This window comes from Pagrus pagrus (assembly GCF_965226575.1).
Source record: "Pagrus pagrus genome assembly, chromosome: 21".
Taxonomy (NCBI): domain Eukaryota; kingdom Metazoa; phylum Chordata; class Actinopteri; order Spariformes; family Sparidae; genus Pagrus; species Pagrus pagrus.
In genome coordinates this window covers 18,566,207-18,586,651 of record NC_140208.1, presented here as the reverse complement: position 1 = coordinate 18,586,651, position 20,445 = coordinate 18,566,207, and the positions used below count along the sequence as shown (strand labels likewise).

General features: G+C 40.3%; 1 long non-coding RNA gene across 2 annotated transcripts in view; it reads left to right on the top strand.

The window, feature by feature from the left end:
* The window catches only part of LOC311250427, a 185,442-nt gene that overhangs the window by 154,536 nt on the left and 10,461 nt on the right, over positions 1-20,445 (top strand). Inside the window, exon 6 of one of the 2 annotated variants that reach the window (XR_014621281.1) lies at positions 7,383-7,431. The exons of the other annotated variant lie outside the window; for it this stretch is intronic. This is a non-coding gene — a long non-coding RNA (uncharacterized lncRNA). Of the gene's footprint in view, positions 1-7,382; positions 7,432-20,445 lie in introns of those variants that run through there. 2 annotated transcript variants of the gene reach the window in all.

The following is a 20,445-nucleotide window of genomic DNA, read 5'->3' as shown; positions in this document are numbered from 1 at the left end:
TGCTATGATATTTGCTTCTGCTTCAAAACACCTGCATAGGGTGCAAGCTTTTCTGTGTGTGTGTGTGTGTGTGTGTGTGTGTGTGTGTGTGTGTGTGTGTGTGTGTGTGTGTGTGTGTGTGTGAGACAGCTGCTTGGGGGATAACAGCAGCATGTGATGACAGGGCAGCCAGGTCTAATTAGAGAGGTCTTCCAAACGCTGCAGCGCTGATGTCAGTGACACTGCAGCTGCGAGGGTCGTCCGTGCATCAAACCCGCGTACGTTACACACCTGGTAGAGGGTGTGAGGTGCGGGGGCTTAGAGGGAGGGTGCTGAGGTGTCACTCATCCGCTGTAGTAGAGGGAGATTACGTGCTGACTCAGGCGAACAGCTGATCGACAGCTCAGTCATTAGCTCAGACCCGGGGCTTCCCCGCTCGCTAGCTGCTTGGAGACGAGGACGGCGATACACCTGCACACTATGTTTAGATGACAGCCTTCCTGCTTTATGAGTAAGCTGGAGAAAGGAGATCAGCTTTACATTGCTCTTACTCAACTATAGCATAAGTTTAAGTGTAAGTATAGGCTTATTAAGATTTCTGGAAGTGCATTTTGACAATCTGTAGCAATTGACATGTATTGATCACTCTCTCTCGGTTGCCTATACAAGCCTGTGGAGGGTTTGTTTGAGTTGTTTAATGCTGCTGGACTGTGGATTTCTTAGTGAAGGACCTCTCTCCACTCATAAATGGAGTCCGCTGGCATAGACAACAAACAGAAGTTACACAAAGCCCCTTCTAACATGCTTTTGTGCGACCCTGTATCACAATGTAGTGTTTCATTCAGTCAAAGAAATGTAGTGCAGGCACGAATGACAGTTGTCCTGGAAGTCAAACTGCCGTGATATTATATTTTTTGGTAGCATTTTAGCATGTAGCCTACTTCTCAAACTTTTAATCATTTTGCACTGAAGATAATAGTTTGGAAAATACACTGATGAGGTGATTCTTTTCTTGTTGAGAGTCAGATGAGATCGATACCACTCTCATGTCTGTGTGTTCAGTAGAACTGGAAATAGGGAGAAACAGCTAACCTGGCTCCCTCCAATGTTCAAAAATACACCTCAAATCTTTTTTGAACCTCTTCCTGAGGTTTCTTCCCTCTTTGTTTCCCATTAAAAGGATTCTTTTTCTCAATAATGCAAGTTTTTCCTCACTCGCATCGAGGGTTTAAGGACAGAGGAAGTCGCTAGTTGTGCAGATTGTAAAGCCCACTGAGGCAATGTGATTGTGATTTTGGCCTTTATAAATAAAAACTGATTTGAATTGATTTGAGTTTTTACCTTTCTAGGTGTGTACAGATTTTACAACATGTTACTGAGCTTTAGAGGTGTTGGAAGGTGCTACGCTAAGCTAATGACGCCATGGCCCCAGCTCCATACACAACCTGAGAATGCTTTTCATCTAAATCTTGACAAGAGAATGAAACATTCATTCTCCAAAATGTTCAACTATTCCATTAACAGTACGCATAAAAACCAGACAGCAATAGAGGGCCGCATGGACATTATCAAAAGAGATAGCAGCTGAAGTTGAATCACTTTTCAACTATACTGTATAATATTCTAGCTTTCAACTAAATATATTTGCACTAGTGCTTAGAACTGTAATTGGGTGTAACATTTATAACATGATAACTTAGCATTGGCAGAGATAGCCAACATGGCTAACAAGACAAAGAAAAGAACCTACGTCGACTGCAATAGAAAATGTAGGAAAGATGTCACAGCCACAGTCTAATTTCTTCCCAGACAGGATTTGGTTTGAGCCTCCCACATTGTGCCCATCTTCCTCTTCCCACCCACAGAAACCCAGACCCTTGGAACAGCACACGCTACCACAGCCAAGTCTCCAAAGACTGACTTCCTCCAAAAACACAGTAATCTTGTTTGCGCTGCCAATTTAGGGGTTAACGACACGATTCTGGTGTTTAACTAAAGGTCTTTTATCATTCCTCGGCTGACCTCAACGTCCCCGCGGGACCTAATGATGACATCATTAACAAGCGCCAAGTATTGCTGGTTGATAATCCCTGAGATCATGTGCTGTAACTGACGAGGGCAGATCCTGACGGTGGGCGTGAGAGAGAAGGAAAGAGATGGAGAGAACAAGAGGGAGAACAGAGGGAGGCGACGGCACTGTCGAGAGAGAAGCTTAAAGGGTCAGTTCACCAAAACTACAAAAGAAATAAACACAAGCAAATCTCTGCTGGCATTCAGCCTTGCAGATAGTTATGGTATATCTGTCTGCCACCTCAGTATAAGAGAGTTGGATGGACTTTCCTTTTAGGTTCACACACGATTGGAAAATTACAGCTGAAAAGCTTCACAGCAACATCGCTTTCCAGACAAAGTGTTCCTGATCCTTCTGATAATTCACAGACCTCACTGTGGACACATTTACATACCAGCCGTGACAGTGTTGGCTGGTGTTGTTTTAACCTTGTAAGTCTGTCTGTCAGGGATGTGTCCAGATGGTTCCTTGCATTCTTGAGTTCACGTTTTAATTTATCCAAAGCGACTCACAAAAGGTGCATTTAACAGTTAAAGAGTCGCAGCACAACAGAGTGGGACCAAGTATAATTCAAAGCTTCCACATTTTCTTATACACAGTAAGTCCTCAGAAACAAAGTATACCTCAAAAGTCTAGTCACACAGTTGGTGCAAACTAACATACCGCCTCTCACTGGGCAGATAGCCAATGGGTTGGCACATTGGGTGGCAAGATTTCCCCTTTCTGGACACGCTCCAGCTGTCTGTCTGTATGTGTGTGTCATCAAGGCAAACTCTAGCCCTTAAGACACCTACAGTAGTGGGAACTACTGCTGAAGCAAGGTTCTGTTTTTTAGCATGTTGTCAACGCCATGACAGATGCAGGTACGACACATTACAGGTGTGTAGTTGAGATCAAAATTAGTTGAAGATGGGTGTGGTACTAGCAAGTACTCATGGGTCAAAAGGAAAACATGACAGGCAACACGACTGGTGTGATCCTAGTCCCATTGAAAACTTTTAACAGCAACTGTATCTGTAGTGATGGTCGGAGGATTTGTGCCTATCTTTTTAACTCATGATACATGAACAATTTCTTTTATACTTTTACCAGCATAGGCATTCATTAATCGTTCATTCTTTAGATCATGTGTCTTTAAGACAGCAAAATGTATGAATGATCCATTCATCCACACACTGACTGTTGTCTACCAAGGGTGCTGTGGCTTAGTTGGTTAAAGCGCCTGTCTAGTAAACAGGAGATCCTGGGTTCGAATCCCAGCAGTGCCTTTTCTCCAGGACCCACTGTGGCGACAGTGCATCTGGCCAATAACAGACATTGAAGACATACGATATGGGTTTCCTGAATAATGCCTCATTTCCCCTCAGGGATTAATAAAGTTATCTATCTAGCAACGCAAGGAGTCTACAGCCATGATAGTACCTCTGTGAGGTATTGTATTGACACAAATTGCTAATATTAGCCTGTTAACACACTCAAAATGATAATGTCAACACGCAGATGTTTAAGCATGGTGTAATATTTACTATGTCCACCCTCTTTGTTTAGCCAGTTAGCTAAAAATGCTAACACTCGATAATTGCCACTTAACAAAAAGTGTCACTGGGCTTTGCAGGTATTAAGTCAAACACCAAACTACTTTTTTTTGTACCTGATGATGGTGATGCTAAAAGATCACTTAAGTTATAACAATCAACCTGTGGGACAAGAATGACTGAACAAAAAGTCCAATTCATCCATTGGTTGTGGAGACATTTCATTCAAAACTAGATAGTCAGGGGTTTACCAAAGTCACTATAATTTGACCTCTCTGCACCATGAATATATGTACATTTCATTGCAGTCTATCCAATAACTGTTGTTGCTGGACCAAAGGCGGTGGTGGTGGTGGACCGACCGACTGACCAAATAACCAACTCTCTAAAGCCGTGCTGCTAGTGTTGCTCCAAAGCCTGCAATCCAACCTATCAGCGCACTGCTAAACATGTCACTAACAAGCAGAGGAACCGTGCTGATAGCAACCAGCACCCCTTTCTCAATATGTGGTTTGAGTTTGTCTCCCCAGTCAAAGACGCACCGGACTATGACTTCAGTGGCAAGAATGAACAGCGAGCTCCAGGACAGACTGAAAGAATGACGCACCGTGTCTACACAGCATCATAATCTACGTAAATGCACAAAGCTGGTGGAAAATTATATGATAATATACAGCTGTTTGTCTTTACTGATTTCTGCAATGTCAGGAAAACGATCTGTGATCTATACCGGCATGCCAAGAGATCAAATTTACTCCAGAAAATCAAGTTATAATTTTCTGGAGTTCAGTCTTTAAACTTCTTCTCCACCAGTTGGACATCATGACACTAAGATCTTTTATGAAGTTACTCACATCTGTTTTCGACATAGAGTTCAGTTCACAACTTCATTATAAAGTTCTGACTTGTAAAAGTTTTTAGAAAGCCATCTATATGGTGTGTGAACATATGGCAGCTCAGCCCGAGTTTCTCCTCAGAACACTATGGCGTTCATTTCCAACCACGCTTCCCACTCAGATGGTACATGCCTGTTCATGTGTGTGTGATCAGCGGGAAAGTCTTATCGAGGAGTTACTGGCCGACACACACACTCGCACATTATCTTACCTTCCAGTGCTCCACACAGCCACATCATGAGCTGGTAAAAACTAAAGCGACCCATCCAGCTGTGAATGTGAAGCTTTACAGAAGGGAGGAGGGTGGCCTTGTTTGCCAGCTGTGAGGTGCAGTTCCCTCACAGGCTGTACGTGTATTCCTGCAAGACAGTGAACACCTGACCTTTGTGCTAATTTCCGAGGACGTGAGCTCCTGCTGAAGGTGTAAACCCATCATAGGAGCAGTGGAGAAATAGAGAGAATGTGCTGTCAATACTTTCTATTTATTGCCTCTAATTATCTCCTTCCTGAAGCAGACGTGCTGATTCACACATCTCCTGTGCTGAGGACTGAACACGTTTTACATGGTCCTTTACTACCCCCATTAGGTCAAACTATGAACTGCAGCTGATTATATGAAGATATGACAGTTTGATCAAGTAACTGTCCAACCATAGAGACTGATAACTAAGATCATTTATTTCCAAAGTGCTTTATAATTGCAGAAAGTCAACACCAGATAGTGTGGGGTTTCTTGAAGGAATCATTTCATTGATTTTGGACGGTCTGAAAATACTTTCAGTTATCTGCTTTAGGGGAATCATCATCCTCACCTTTATACAGACAAGCCTCCAACCAACCAAAGCCAATACCAGTCTACAGTAATCACCTGACTGCAAATCCGTTATGGTGAAGTACAAAAAAAAAAAAAAAATACAAAACAAAAACAGATCATCAACAAGATCATCCTTCCAGATTTCCAGGAGAACCACAGACCAGCTATGAGAAATCAGGATGGCTGGGAACAAACAGACGGGGCTGTGAAGTCAAGAGACAAAACAAAAATGAGAATGAAATGAAAAAAATAAGATTGCTTTGAGTTCTTACATTGAGGGTAAAACTGGAGCTTGATCAAGGGCCTAGTTTCCATTAGGAACAGGCACATGTCCTCTGTTGATTTCAAGCTCCCATTTTTCTCTTTTAAATCAGATTTAAAACGCATCCAGAACAGACAGTCGATTAATGAGTCACTTCAATGGGAGCAAATAAAAGAAAGTTGAAAAAGAGGTATCTAAAATGTGTGTTGTCTTACTGAGAGGAAATAAAAACAGTGAGCCTGTTGCCTCCAACTTAATGCATTTCATTGATCTCATTTATAAAGTATTTAACATGTAATAACATTACCTGCATAAAACAAAGCTGTCATTTATGTTTAAGGAGGCAGGTTAACCTATTCAATGATCAGGAATGTTCATTCATGCACGGATTCGATTGGGAATTGGATCGCAACTTGCCATTTCAAAAATGTGGCTCCTCAGAAGAAAGTCTGGGAAATGACAAGAGTTTTACACAATCATGTGCTCCGCAAAGTAGTGAACCTCGCCCCATTCTTGCTTGTGACCGACTGAGCCTTTCGAGGACGCCCCTGTCATACCAAATCATGATACTATCACCTGTTACCAATGAACCTGGATACCTGTGGAGCGTTCCACTCTTTTGTCGCCCCTGTCCCAACTTATTTAAAACATGTTGCTTGCATCAAATTCCGAATAAGCATATATTTACAGTAATCAAGAAGTTGATGAGTTAACACATTAAATATGTTGACATCATTTTTGTATTTTTAAGCTAAATATCAATCACAACTGGCCTCAAAAATCCCTTATCAGTCAGGCTAAACTGCGATACCTCTGACTTCACTTCCCCACTGAGCTCAACAACACTCAAACTCACAGCACAAGAAGCTTTAATGGTTGCTGTACTTTATTTCATGCACCACTGCCAATGTATCCACAAAACTACAAGCTGTCATTCCACAGCATTCAGGTCATTTGATTGTTACTTTCAGTGTGCTAATTGGCCTCCGTGTCTTTTCTGCTATGGATTTCTACCTGCTTGCCTGCTAACAAAAAGATGCTAATGATGATGAATGGAGGGAAAGCATTTGACCACAATCATGAGGAATTTGGTGATGGAAAATGCATTATGTCCCCCGTCCGTTGTTAGAGCCAGCTGGACGCTCTGACAGATTACAGCCTCAGAAACTAGACTCATCCACCTGACAGGACGGAGGCAGACTATTTCCAAAAACATATTTTCAGATTTTTAGACATCTCTTCTGTTCAACACTGAAGTCAAATGCCAGGGTATGCTGTCAGACAAAGAAACCTAGACAACGACCACTACATAAACACAGACTTCAGGACAAAGATAATATGAATTTGATCGCTTTTTGCATTGCGTAAAGCTGTGGCGGCTCTCTCCCAGCATGACTTGGTGTTCTGTGCTTTTCATCAACACTTGATCACACCACCGCACAGTACACGGGTGTGTTTTTCACATCAGTGCATACTTTTAGGGATTTTAGCTCAGTCATGGTGCAGAGACTGAGCCTCAGAGAGACTCAGCTCAGCTGGTCAGGCAAATCTTTGTTGATCGTTCATATTTGGTCAAATAAAATCACAATAAAATCAATTTACAGTGATGTTGTTAAAGCACGGTTTTTGGTGTTTGCAACCATATTGCTTATTTTAAAAATGAAATAAAAGAAATACTAACATTGGTTCACCCTATATGATTGTGCAGTTACATATTATACATTAAAAAGCAGGAGGAATATTGGCCTCATTGTTGTAGCTATGCCAACTTTTTGTCTTTTCCCTTTTCCTTTCTCTTATCCATTCTACATTTATTCTGTGGTAGGCCATCCTCTGAAGGGTCTACACCAGACAAGTAATCTACCATTTTGAAGGCTTGAGTTTTGGCATCACAGCCGTCGCCATCATGAGTTTGTTGAACCGGATGTGTTTGGACGAGAGGCTGGAGCTATGGAGGATATCCTGATTGGATCTGACTGAGAACGAAGGACTTGTCAATCGCAAGATAGCCACGCCCTAAAGCATAACGTGCTTCATCACCTATTTTACTCAAATTAGGGCTAGAATTTATAAGATTAACATCATGATGTGTTGAAGACAATTTGAAACTAGAGATTGAGAACACAAACTCATTAGAAAAGTGCTTCCTGAGCTAACAAATCAAGTGAAAAGTAGGGGTATTTTCTCATAAGCTTACATATAATTGTACTTATTTTTGAAACCAGTGGCCCCTGCTGGTCATTCGAAAGAATGCAGGTTTAAGACACTTGTTTAGCTGCATTTTCAGACATGGAGACTCCATCTTTATTTTACATTTAAGGGCATTTAGCAGATGCTTTTGTCCAAAGCTACTTGCAGTAATTCATTCATACACTGATGGCGGTGGCTGCCATGCAAGGTGCCGACCAGCACATTCTGTATCTTGCCCAAGGACACTTTGACATGCAGACCAGGGGAATCAAACCAGCGACCTTCCGATAACAAGATGCTGGCTCTACCCCTGAGCCACAGCCACAGTCAATGACACTATAAAAAAAATTGAGAAACCTTCATGAGCTGGAGCGTGGTGTTACAGTTTGCAAATGATGAGGAACACAAGACGCAGCGAGCTTTAATAATGAAGCTGTTGTCCAAAATCCAAGTCCAAAACGTGAGCAACAAAACAAAAAGAACATCCGAAAGGAAGCAAAGAGAAATACAAAAGCCAAAAGAAGTAGAAACCAGAAGCTCTGGGGTCGCAGGCAGGAATCTAAAAACACAAGGGCAGAAAACATGAGGAGCAACACGGAGACACAAGTAACAAAACAGCTGAACTGACAAAGCGAGGGGGAAAGAAAATGGAAAGGAAGGGAAACTAATAAGACACAGGTGAACTTAACAGGGCAATAAAAAAGACCAGAAACTAAAACATGACGCACAAGAATGAATCTACCAGAAACCATGACAGATTTTGGGCTGCTTCATTAGGAGGGTTTTTAATACACCCTCTCAGGCTCTGAGGGTTTCTCATTGGTTCAGCTATATCGAAAATGCACCATCAAAATGAGTTTGTGTATTCAGTTGCAGTCATCGCAGACCAAACCGTCACAAACCAATTTAAAAATGAAAGAATTGTTATAGCTCCAAAGGGCTTATGCACAGATTGTTCCCAATTCTCTCGTTTTGATAAAATGACTCGGAAAAAATGTTGGCCAGCTTCAGCATTGTGTGACTAAACCATCAGAATAAAAGTGCTTATACTGTCAGTTCGCCAATCTTCTTCATTTAGCAGTGATTCACTGTTTGCTGACTAACATCCCAAGTATCCTTAGAGTTATAAAACGGACTCCTGTCGCTCCCTCGAGACGCTGCAACAGTTCATGATGCAAACAAGCCAAAAACATGTATGACGTCCTGAGCAACAGACACAGTTTACTGGAAAACGTCTACCTGCTGCACATTATTTTTACCTCTCCGAGACGGTTAAGGAACACTTGTGAACAAATAACAACTACAGTGGGAATGACTTCAGTCAGCAACTTCGTCTGCCATTAAAATCAAAACGCAAACGTCGCACAGTTTGCTTATTTGTGACTCACGGCTGCCCACACGAAGCCGTGTTACATCATTAATAATTCATGAGTTTTCCCCTGCTATATAGGAAAATATGTAATACCTGACACCCCTCAGCATATACCAAGCAGCAACACCTCTTCTCTGAGTCAAATCCACCTCTGCCATGTCCTCCCAATCATTCGCTGGCATTATTAGATGGCTGTAATTGAATCTCTCGCGCTCTAGATTGAAGCGATTTTTCTCTTTGCTGTCATTCGGCTAAAAATATGTACAATTTATTCTCTGATTACTGTAATATCTCATTTTCTGTCTAAGCGAAAACATTAACAATTGGATCGGTGATGATGAGAAAGGAACTTGTGCCGTTCACTCCGCACACCAGCCTGCTTCAGCGGTGTTCAAAAACCGTGGTGCCATTAAGCTCATTGTAAATCGTTCTGGATAAGAGCAATCAGAAAACTGCCAGAACGGCCCGAGTTTTTTTCTCCCCAAGTTGCTGGAACGGAGCGGCGGCAGCGCTCAAATCTGCTGCCAGATGAACTGCAGAGGAAAGCCGGAGCAGATGTCTGATGGGAGAAATTTCACCGATTCTGCCAAACCTTCAGGGAATATCACAGTGACAGAAGACAAGAGGTGCCAGGAATGAGAAGCAGAGACGGGGATAGAGAGAGAACGATGTGACAAGTACTCACCAGCAAGAGTGGAGTTGAGTCTGACACTGTCATGTGTTAGAGGCGCTGTTATCGCTGCGCCTATAGCCACTGTGGAGACATGTAATGAAGCTATAGCTGAGATAATGATGTCAAAGTTATTTTACCAGCCTGGCAGGTATCAGGGATAAAGTGTTTGAAACAAATTAGCAAAGCTTATTCATTTCAGTAAATGAATGAAGTGATTAAAGGGTATGGATTATTGAACCTTCCTTGTTGCTTGAAAAACACCATCATTAGGTGACATGACTAGTGAGCAGGATGGCACCGCAAGCATGAAACAATGGGCTAAGTATGTAGCCTACTGTATGTCTGCTGGTGAGGTGCAGTGTGTTTTACTTACATGTTTTACTTTGGTAAGGAAACCATCCAATTGTCCATCTCTGACATGCTAGTTCATAGATTACCAGAAGCTAAGAAGTCACAAACTCGTTAAAGGTGGAATCTGTAGAATATGGTCAGAAGGGGGGCAGCATCTCACCAGAAAACAATGACAACTGCTGCTCTTTGCTAGCTAGCCTTGGCCGTAGCTAGCTGCTATTAGCTGATTAGCTCACGGCTCAGTTAGATGTTGAGCCACCGCAAACTAAAGGGCTACAGAAGTAAGAGTATTTTGTTGCTTGACATTTTGTAAGTTTATTTTGAGTAGATTCACCTTAATTTTTTAAACGTTTAAAGTTTTAAACAAAAATTCTGGTCATATCTTACAAATTGCTTCTTCATAGAGACTCAGTAATAGATACCTGACATATTTTGGGCCACTTTGGGGCAGCAGAAATAAGTTGTGAGTACAATATTAACATATTATCACCTTTTAAAGTAACTTGTAAGCAAGCAGTTGCTCAGCTACGCGGCTAACAGTTATGCAGTATTATTCGCATTTATTTTGAGCCGTGTTTAATTTTTTAAGATTAAAATGAAATGATCCTTCGCTGTATTTTACATCTGTTTGGATTCACCTCTCAGTTTTTGGACAAATATGGAGCATACCAAACCTTCATGCCCTTCTAAGAACATGAACATATCCCACTAGAAGCTTGTATATACAGTAAATCCAGCATGAAATGAATTCAGCGCGACACAAGCAGTGATGGTGCGCACCATATTTGTGCATCTCAGTCGCAGATTTTTGCTAAGTGATTTGGATTGACCGTTCTAAATGTATTTTTCCTGATAATTTATGGGCAGATCATAAAAAACTTGTGATTGCATCAGTGCAGCAATATTTGATCAACTGTTCCTGAGATATGTGATTTTGAAAATGGATTCAAGAAACTTTGTTTATATTGTTCCTGGCTCTTTATGCCTTTAAACAAAACCAAGAAAAAGCGGTGGGCAGGCGCTCTGTACTTTGAGCCAAGCTCTTATGTTAAAGCCAGCAGAGTAATAGGATATCATTTGGATAAATTGAAGCATTTTGAACATTTGGAAAAGAAAAATCAAATGTCGGTTGTTTAAACACAAACACACACAAGCTGTTCCTCTCATTTATGGTGAAAGCTAATTTTTACAGAGCTCCCGAAGGGTCAAAGCGGGAAATGTTTTTTCGGGAGTACTTTTGCATTCTCTCGCAATACATTTTTACTTCATACTGTAAGGAAAGGAGTAATTATTGATAAACGCATTAGTGTCACATTATCTCTACTTTCTATAGAATCTACTGTGTTTTCCTAAACTGGTGGAACGCCCAAACTGTTTCTATTGAACTGGGGGGATGTAAATGTTAAAGCAAAGGAAAAAGAAATTTCATATAAAAAGTTTATTCTGTTTGATAGAATTTTTGTTGTTTTGCCCGTTTTCTCTTAAATCTTACTTTTTCCTTCTTTCTTTTTGTTGATGTCAAGTTTGTGTTTGTGACTGAGCCAGGACGAGCTTAATTGCCTTGTTAACTCATCATGAAACACTTCTTTCAAACTTTGCTTTAACTCTCCTCAAAGATTGAACAGAGGCGAGATGTCTCACTCTGTAGCTAAAACGGAGCGTTCAAGACACAGTGTGAAAAGGGATGCTGCAGTAATGCACCATATGAGAAAACTAATGTGTTTTTTTAAGTATGCAAACCTTTTCTACTAGGACCCCAAAATAAAAGTATGAACCTGAAAATTTGCATAATATGACCTATGTAAGAGAAAGGGACATAAAGGACTTTTAATTTGACAACGCTGGTGTTGTAAAATGAAGAATAAATTAACCATAAACTTTACCTTTAAGGTCACCTACTGTAACTATGGACCTGCTCTCCACAGAGGTTGATGGGATTGGTGTATCACCAAAGCACAAAGTTGGCCTTTCGCTTATGTACTGCATGCACTTTGAGTCATAACTCTTTAACGGCAAGATGCTACAGTATGTTAACCAGCTACTTGCTAACTGTGCCTGTCCACTCAGTGGTTGGCAGATCGTGGGTCGATCAGAGCTGCCTGCTGCTGCTGCTGGAGACAAGGCTGATAACAGCAGAGTTTGCAGGTAATAAAACCACATCAGATAGACAAAAAAAGCTCAATCATGAGATCATTCTTTGTGGATACATTTATTTATTTTTTTATTCAATCCATTGTCAATGTAAGAATAATGATCGGTGCAGCTAGGTTTAGCATAGCTCCAATATGTAGATGTGATCCTGTGTAAAAAGTTTATGTGTCTTAAATAATGAGTCTCAAAGTAAGGCAGCGCACCATAATTGAATTATTGGCTGGCTGGTGGAGCTGGATGCAGAATATTTTTGGCTCAGGTCCCCAAAACCCACTGATTTGGCAGGACTGTGCTAGAGTAGAATATTGGCGACTACACACAGGGCTGGTGATGAAAACTGGATTCAGGCTGCATTTAAGGAACAAATAACAGAAGCTGCGATCGTTGTGTGTCACTCTATCGACCTGCACCCGGGAGAACCAACGCAAGCAGAGCTCCATACCATAAATACAGAGGTGCAGCCATAAAGACAAGGGAGGGAGACGTTAGAATAACAAGACTGCTGTCCTGATACGTGACGGCCCCGGACTCCTCTGTTTGTCTTGGACAAGCTACAGCAACACACAGATGACCCCAATGAACTGTTAATGATGTGGTGTGTGTGCATGTGTTTGTGTGAGTGCTAACCACACACAAATTATCCTTAAATACAGTATAATGCCTCACGAATGTGAGCGTACCAATCGTAATTTAAGGGAGTAAGCTATGTACAGTTTAGGAAGTTTAAGTGTTTAAAGCACAATGAAAGAATAGAGCTGAATATATTTTTGATTTCATTATCACCTCTGCACTGCGCTGTGTCGATTATGGATAGCGAACATTATTTTAGAAGGTTTTTGTTTAGTTTGTCTTGGCTCACACGGGTCTGAGATATTTTATTCTCATCCTTCTCCTTTGCTTCAACTCGGATGTATCCTTACAACCATTTGTCTCATTGTTTTTGCAGGCTGCTGTCCGTCTCTTTTGCTCTGTTGCCAGGCTACAATCCAACTGATCTCATCACCTCAGGTGTTACTTTAAACTTTAGGCTTTACCAGCAAGTATTGGCTTGCTTACGTCCTTCTCAGGAATTACATTTTCATCTACAGTGTCTTTTAAATTGATGGACTTTGTCATCTAGACAAATTGTGAGCATTACAGGCTCACTGCTGAGTGACTGTTGGAGAATTCTGCTAGGAAAGATCATAATTAAATGATAAATAGACACAGATACATGTTGATGGTTGTTGTAATCATGCATTAATTAGTTACAGAGAAAAGACGACTTTTTTCAATAATGCACATTGTGAGGGATTTCAGTAATTACATGACTGTTACTAAACCCAGTGAACATAGGACTTGACTATTTGTTTTTTTAGTTTAGTTTATTTAAGATGTGACAGTGCAAATTAATAAACCACATGGTAATACATGAGTAAGAATGCCAGGATTAGCCAAAAAGGTAATTCTTCATCTGTAGTCCAATATTAAACCGGGCTCGCTGCGGACAGACTGGTTTGGAGCATGTTAGCTTGGAGACATGGGGCGACTGATGGCATCTGCCAAAAGAGAAGAAATGCGACTTCTGGTAACACAAAAGTTTGTGTGATTTAAATGCTTTGTTATTAGCCGGCTTGCTAATGTTAGCCATTGGTAAGCCTACATTTAGGCTTTGTTCATACTTGAAGCGTGTGTGAACCCTGCAGTTTCACTGTGAAGATGCTGCATGCAGTCACTGAGGCTAAGCTAGCTGCTGGTGGTCTAAATTATAGGCTGACTGCTAGTTAAACCACAATGTCATGTTTCCTCTATTATAATTGGTGTTAAACATGTGTACTGTGTGTGTAGAGACTTGTGGAGTTGATTGAAGGTTTCTCTGTCAGAAGTGTCCTGAGTAACAAAGTAATGTAATATGTGATTTAATACATTTATTTAGCTATTTTCTGCATATCTAAACAACTGAATAGGTTGATTGCCATTAAACACATTGCAACTTGAATCGAACCGGACATGACACACCCACTCAATATCCTCTTTACCCCACTGCCTTCAGGGCGGAGGTACCAAACACTGAAGTGCAGAAGGGCTAGCTTTGGGAATAAAGTCAAAGTCTCGTCTGCCTGTAAGTCCTTAAACAACATACTATATAATACTATTCTCTAAACAACACGACCTTTGCAGCGTACCAGCGACAGGTGTACTGGACCTTAATCGTACGGTCGTAATCTGGTTAGATTAAGGCAAGAAAACTTCTTGGTCAGGTTTAGGAAAACATTGGTGTTTAGATCTAATTAACTATGTTACCAAATTTAGATACAAACGCACCGACGTCGAGTACATAACTTGAGCTAAGTCACATATGTGAAGTAACATAAGTAGGTTAATAAGTAAAAATAACTCACCCTTGTCTTCTGGTTTCACATTGGTCCTGTGCTTGCTTAACCTGACTGTCCATCCCAACCTCCTCCCAATGCAGCCTTTATCATACTTTCCTCATACTACTTCACCCGACTTCCTTCTTTGCTACTACAATAATTACCACAGCTGCTAGAGCTCACCGCCTAACAACAAAGGTCAATCTGGGTTTTAATAAGCTGCTTTCACAGTCGACATCTATGGCGATTTTCCTGATAAGGAGGGGCTGGTTGGTTCATAAGGCAATATAATACTTTTTATTGAGTGAAATTGTGATAATATTAATGATAATAATGATCATTTTATTTCCAGGTGCAGATTTTTGGGTCCCATTGCAGCAGTGTTATTTCCATTAACCTGATGACATTCGATTCAGACTTCTTCCATGTTGGAGATTTCTTACTAGATCAGACTTTATAAGATAACTGTTACATAGAAGTCACTCAGGAACTTATTCAGACTTGAGGCGCACATTTTAGTGAAGTATTTCATTTTGAATGGACACCACTCTTGTCTTGTCTGTATACTTAAAATGCAGTAAACACAAACTTCATTTTGCTGTACCACTCTCTTCAATAGAAAACAGACAACTGTCCAACTATTTCCGTCAATCCAGAAGTCATCAGACATCAGTGAGGTCTGTTAAATCGATAAAACAATGATGTAACTCAGATGTCTCTGTCTAGTTCATTTTGGCATTAATTATAGCCCGAGCTGTCAGTGAAGGAAATTCAGCGGAGACTCTCACCTTCTATCCATCTGTCTCTTCCACCCTGTCTCTGCTTTAGTCTCCCTCTGCATTCATTTTTTGTCTCTCACTCATCACAGGAGTTGCATTTGTTGTTTGTCCTTTTTTGAACTTTGATTCCCGAAGAAAAATCAAAAACATAAAGTAATTCCAGCTTAAATCCATTTTTTGGTCTGAGCGTGAAATTAGCTTCTTTCCCCCGCCCTGGGCAAAGTGTGGGTTGCTCTCGGTAAGAGTGAAATGACAGCGGTAACCGCTCAGTAATTAAATCAAACTGTCTTTAAGCTTTGATTTAGCAGAAGCACTTGTCATTTTCTGGTTTTGTGTTTGTAACTGTCGAAGCAGGTTAAGTTTTCTGACCTCTGTTTGCGTGTTTGTCAGCAAGACTTTTCAGAAAATGATCAACATGCTTTGGCTGAACTCGCTGTGCGCTGGTGGGAGTCAAACATCTGGGACTACCGAATCGGTTGCCTAAAAGTTCAAATACTTTCATGCTATTTTGTAAAATGAAGCACAGATGATGAATGAATTTAAACAATTACAGTTTTCTTATTTCAGTATCTTCACCTCGAGATAAATATAATGTGTGCTATTATTTTTAAGTTCATTACCTCTAAAATAAACAGCAAACTGTGAGGCAGCAGAACATTATTCAGGTATTTTGTTGTTGTTGCTGGTGTGCTGCCAAGTTGAGCAAACCCAGCTTGATCTAAGTTATCTCATGTGATAAGTGGTAAGCATAACAGATTTGAACTTAGTGTTCATGACAGTGTCGACTACAGACTCCAGACTTGCATGAGACGCCTCTGGTTTGGCAGAAACAAGCTACAACAGAGCTGTTTAATGGGATGGCCATTATTTGTTGCCATGGGGTCCAATTCATATTAAATACATATGGTCAACAATCTCTGTACTTACACTTCAGACAGTGAACGATAAAGTTCCAACACTAACAATGCACCCAAAGATGAAATGACATCATCACCATTTATATAAAAGACAATAGTTCATCTAAAAATTCTAGCCTGTCTTCAAGAACCTCTTTAGCTGCTTCTTTAAAACCTTTGTTGGACATTCTTGAGATGTACTGTATATAGCAAACTGCTCCATATGAGATATACTGTCCATTACTGCTTTGTCACAACCTGGGTCTACAAATAATATAGTTGTTTTACTGATCATTCTGCTAAGCAATAACTGACTTGCCAAGCTCTTTTTTCAACACATCCTCATCCCTAAACAATTTCCAGTCTTTCCCAATAATGACATACATGACTTTTCCCAAAACAGCATGCTGCTGCGTGCTAGCGACAGGCGTACCGAACCTCCATCGTACACTTGAAGTTTGGTTAGGTTGAGGTGAGAAAACTGCTTAGTTAGGTTTAGGAAAACATCCAGGTTTGGGTTAAAATAACTACTTTACTTTTATAACTTAAGTCACTATGTTACGTACACTACTGCAGTGACTTTTAAACTTAATGTGACTCCACTACGTTTGAAATTTAAAATAACTCAATGTTCAGTGTCGGTTTCACATTGGACATGAACAGCAGTCTCCTAGGTGAAAGTCGTTTCTTTAAACTATCTCCTCCTTTGCTGCCGTAACAATGACAACGGCCACTAGATGTCGCTGCCACAGTGGTTACCTGTATTTTGCAGTAAACTGGAGTTTATCAATCTGGAGTCTGTGGCAGCTTTCCTGCGCTGGTGCACCAGAAGCATAGGAAGGGAGCAACCATAGTGATGGAATATCACTATGGAGGTGGAGGTTACAGCAAATAGGAGTATGGTGGAGCCTATGGCATCATAACAGTGTTTGTGTAATTATTCTTACTGTCAGAAGGGGGAGACACAAGTTCAGCTCTGCATTATTAAATAAGAACATAAAGTTTAATAATATAAAAATAGACATATTGTTAAGTTTTTTATGCCACATCTGTATGAACTGATCTTTCATCCTGTATTGACAGCAGTCACAGAAGTTTCACACAGTGAAAGTGTTTGTAGAGCCACAGATATAACCCGACTTAATGCCTCAGACCTTTGCTGGACACACATTAGAAGAGGTCAAATGAATTACATGGTGAGATACTAACTTTTGACGTAATATGCCTTTAGACAATTTGGTTTTCTCCTTTTAATAAAGTTAAAGCAATTTTTTGTTCCTTAGTTGGGAACAAGCAGTCTGGAAGTGCTTTCAACATTGGCTACAGCACTCAATGGTGCCGGTTACCACTTGATATAAAGCACTGATACATTTAGAATTTCTTGATATTGATACTCAAAGCTTTCTAATCGTTGCCTGTTTAATAATTCACATTATTTATCTTAATAAAACATCAAAACGAGGGTGAATAAGAGGGTGTGTTCTCTGTTAATCTTTGTCTTGGAGCTCACTCCTCTCTTGCCTCTCTCTACTCAAACTTCACTGTGATGTTATTTGAAAAAAGGCGTAATAACATCAATCCGAGCAGCCACTGTCATTTTTTATCCAGTGTTTGTCTGTAAAGCCATTGTGTAGATCAAACCATCATGCAGAGTTTGAACACATTTTCTCTTGTTTAAATAAGCTCAGTGATCAGTCATTGGGAACTCGATCTTCGGTGCTCAGCAATCTGAGTGGTGATAAACATTCCTACGACGTAATTATCCATTAAAGAAGAATTCAAATAGCAGTAGCTGTTTTAAAGCCAGGCCTCACACCTCGCCCCGAGTCATGGATGTCTACACATGTGCACTCTGTGTTTCTATAAAAATTGGGGTTGGCAGTGGCAAAAGACTTTTTGGTCATTAATTAAATGTAATTACAGTCAAACCGAACTGTTATCAGCTTCTCCTCAAACAAGCATTTTGGTTGAAACTCAAGATCCTTTGCTACACTTGGCCTCGGTCGTCCCACTCGCACTTTATATAAACACTTTATAAACCCGTCCAACTAGGAGTGTCTACATACACACACATACAGTATCTCGTAGTTCCAAGCAATCGAGGCGCTCATTTATAAATGAGGTCTGTCTCAGATTGTTGATGGAGGCTTTGCAACTCAACCACAATCTGCCTAGAGCGAAAAAGCCCAAGAGGTAAAGAGGCTGAGCCGCGATTTTTATTTTTTTCTTTATTTATTTGAGCCTTTGTCGAAAGAGGGAAAAACTTCACATGTTCTTTCATTTTAGTGTTTCAAACTGCTGACTCTTTTAGAGTTCATTTAACAGATTAAAAAACGTCTTGCAGGTAAATAAGGTCATCATTTTAACATTCTGAAAAAGAAACAATAGTTTTAATAACCATTTTTATTGTAGGTATGTATGTACACCTATGTTTAGGTCTCTCACATATATTTTTCTTGAAGTTGAAGCCTTGAAGAAGTTTTGAAGGCACAAATGCAGTGATAATTTAGTGATAGTCTGGGTTGTCCTCATATGAGATGTCTGATCATAAGTCTAATGCCATCACTGAGTCTTCATTACTGTCTCTAACAGTATTCAGATGTATATCTACTGTAGCAGCCATGTCAACACTGCATATCAAGAAATACAACATCAAGAAAATGTATTAAATGAGTCAATCACCATGCACAAACAGGCATACAATTGTAAAACTATGAATAGTGTTTCTTCTTCCAACCAACTTAAAGGTCCATAAAGGGTATATACGTACATATAAAGGTAAACTCAGGATCAATTTCTGGTTGTGTGTTGTTGCAGTTTTCACCTCTTCAGACTTCTCCATGTATGGGGCTACTGACATGAGCACACCTAGCGTACCATAAAGGCTTCCACCATTTCACCTGAAACTCCCAAACCACAAGTATGTTGAGTCTGCTTCTCTTTGCTCTTGTTTTTTTTGTCACATAGAACCTGAATTAAAGTTAACTTACGTTATGCTGGTTTGGCAGAGGTCAAATGGAATAAGCCCCAACGTTTGCTAATGTTAGCGGTTCATTGTCACTGTCATTAAATTATCAGAGTCAGTGTATTTAAATTATGACACTTGGCTAACAAGCTAAGTAGCTAAAATAGCCTACTAAGCTGCATATTTATAATGACAATACATCCACAACTAGCCTACGGTAATGTTAGCCAACTGCTAGTCCTTATTTACAGGCGGACTATAGTTAAAAGCTATTTTAACTCTGACTTTACAACTTGTAGATTGATTTTTATTTTCAGTAATAATCGAAAATTCCATGGGCTTTTTGTTGAGGGAACCTGGGCGATGCTAACTGCCACTTTAGCCTACAGAAATACCATAAATTTCCATGTGAAATTCATACAAGTAATTTTTGATCCACAAATGGAAGTGCATTAGTGTTGTGCCAGTTTTCTTAGAGTAAAAGAGGCCAATTAAAAGAAAGTCCAATAAGGGGTATGAAAAACAATATAGAATATGAAATACATACAAATGCTTCTAAGGGTTAAGTAAAGGGCTTGATGTGCCAGTTAACTGCCATCACCTTACAAGATTTCTGAGTATTGAAACTTGACTTTTCAAGAAGTTACCGCGGCACTTAATGCGGCAGCCTCATGTAGTTTAAAGACACTTTAGAAGACAAGATCCATTCCTGCAGTCATGGGGATGAAAGAGTGCAGAGTCTTTGGCATATAAATGGCCCACTGGTCAACCAGAGTCCCATTAGGAACTCAGCACAACAATGGAGAAAGGAGAGGAGGGTGATGATGAAAAATGGATGTATGCGGTGGATGCGTTCCATATGCCGCTCTCCTCTCAGACGGGAGCAGCAGGCCTGGATCAGGTTCCCCATCCCAAATCCCAATCCTAGACCATCAGCGAGAAAGCAGGAAAACTGACCACAAATCAGCATCTAAGGTTTCTTTATCCTCCTCCATCAAGCTTTTATTTATGACATTTTTGCATCGACTTTATATTTTTTATTCAAGATGAATGTTACAAAGAGTCTTACTGCACTAAGATTTTGCTCTAAGGTGAAGCTGACACTGTTAACCACCGTGACCTGTCACCTCGAGGTGATGATGAACAGGTACAGCTTT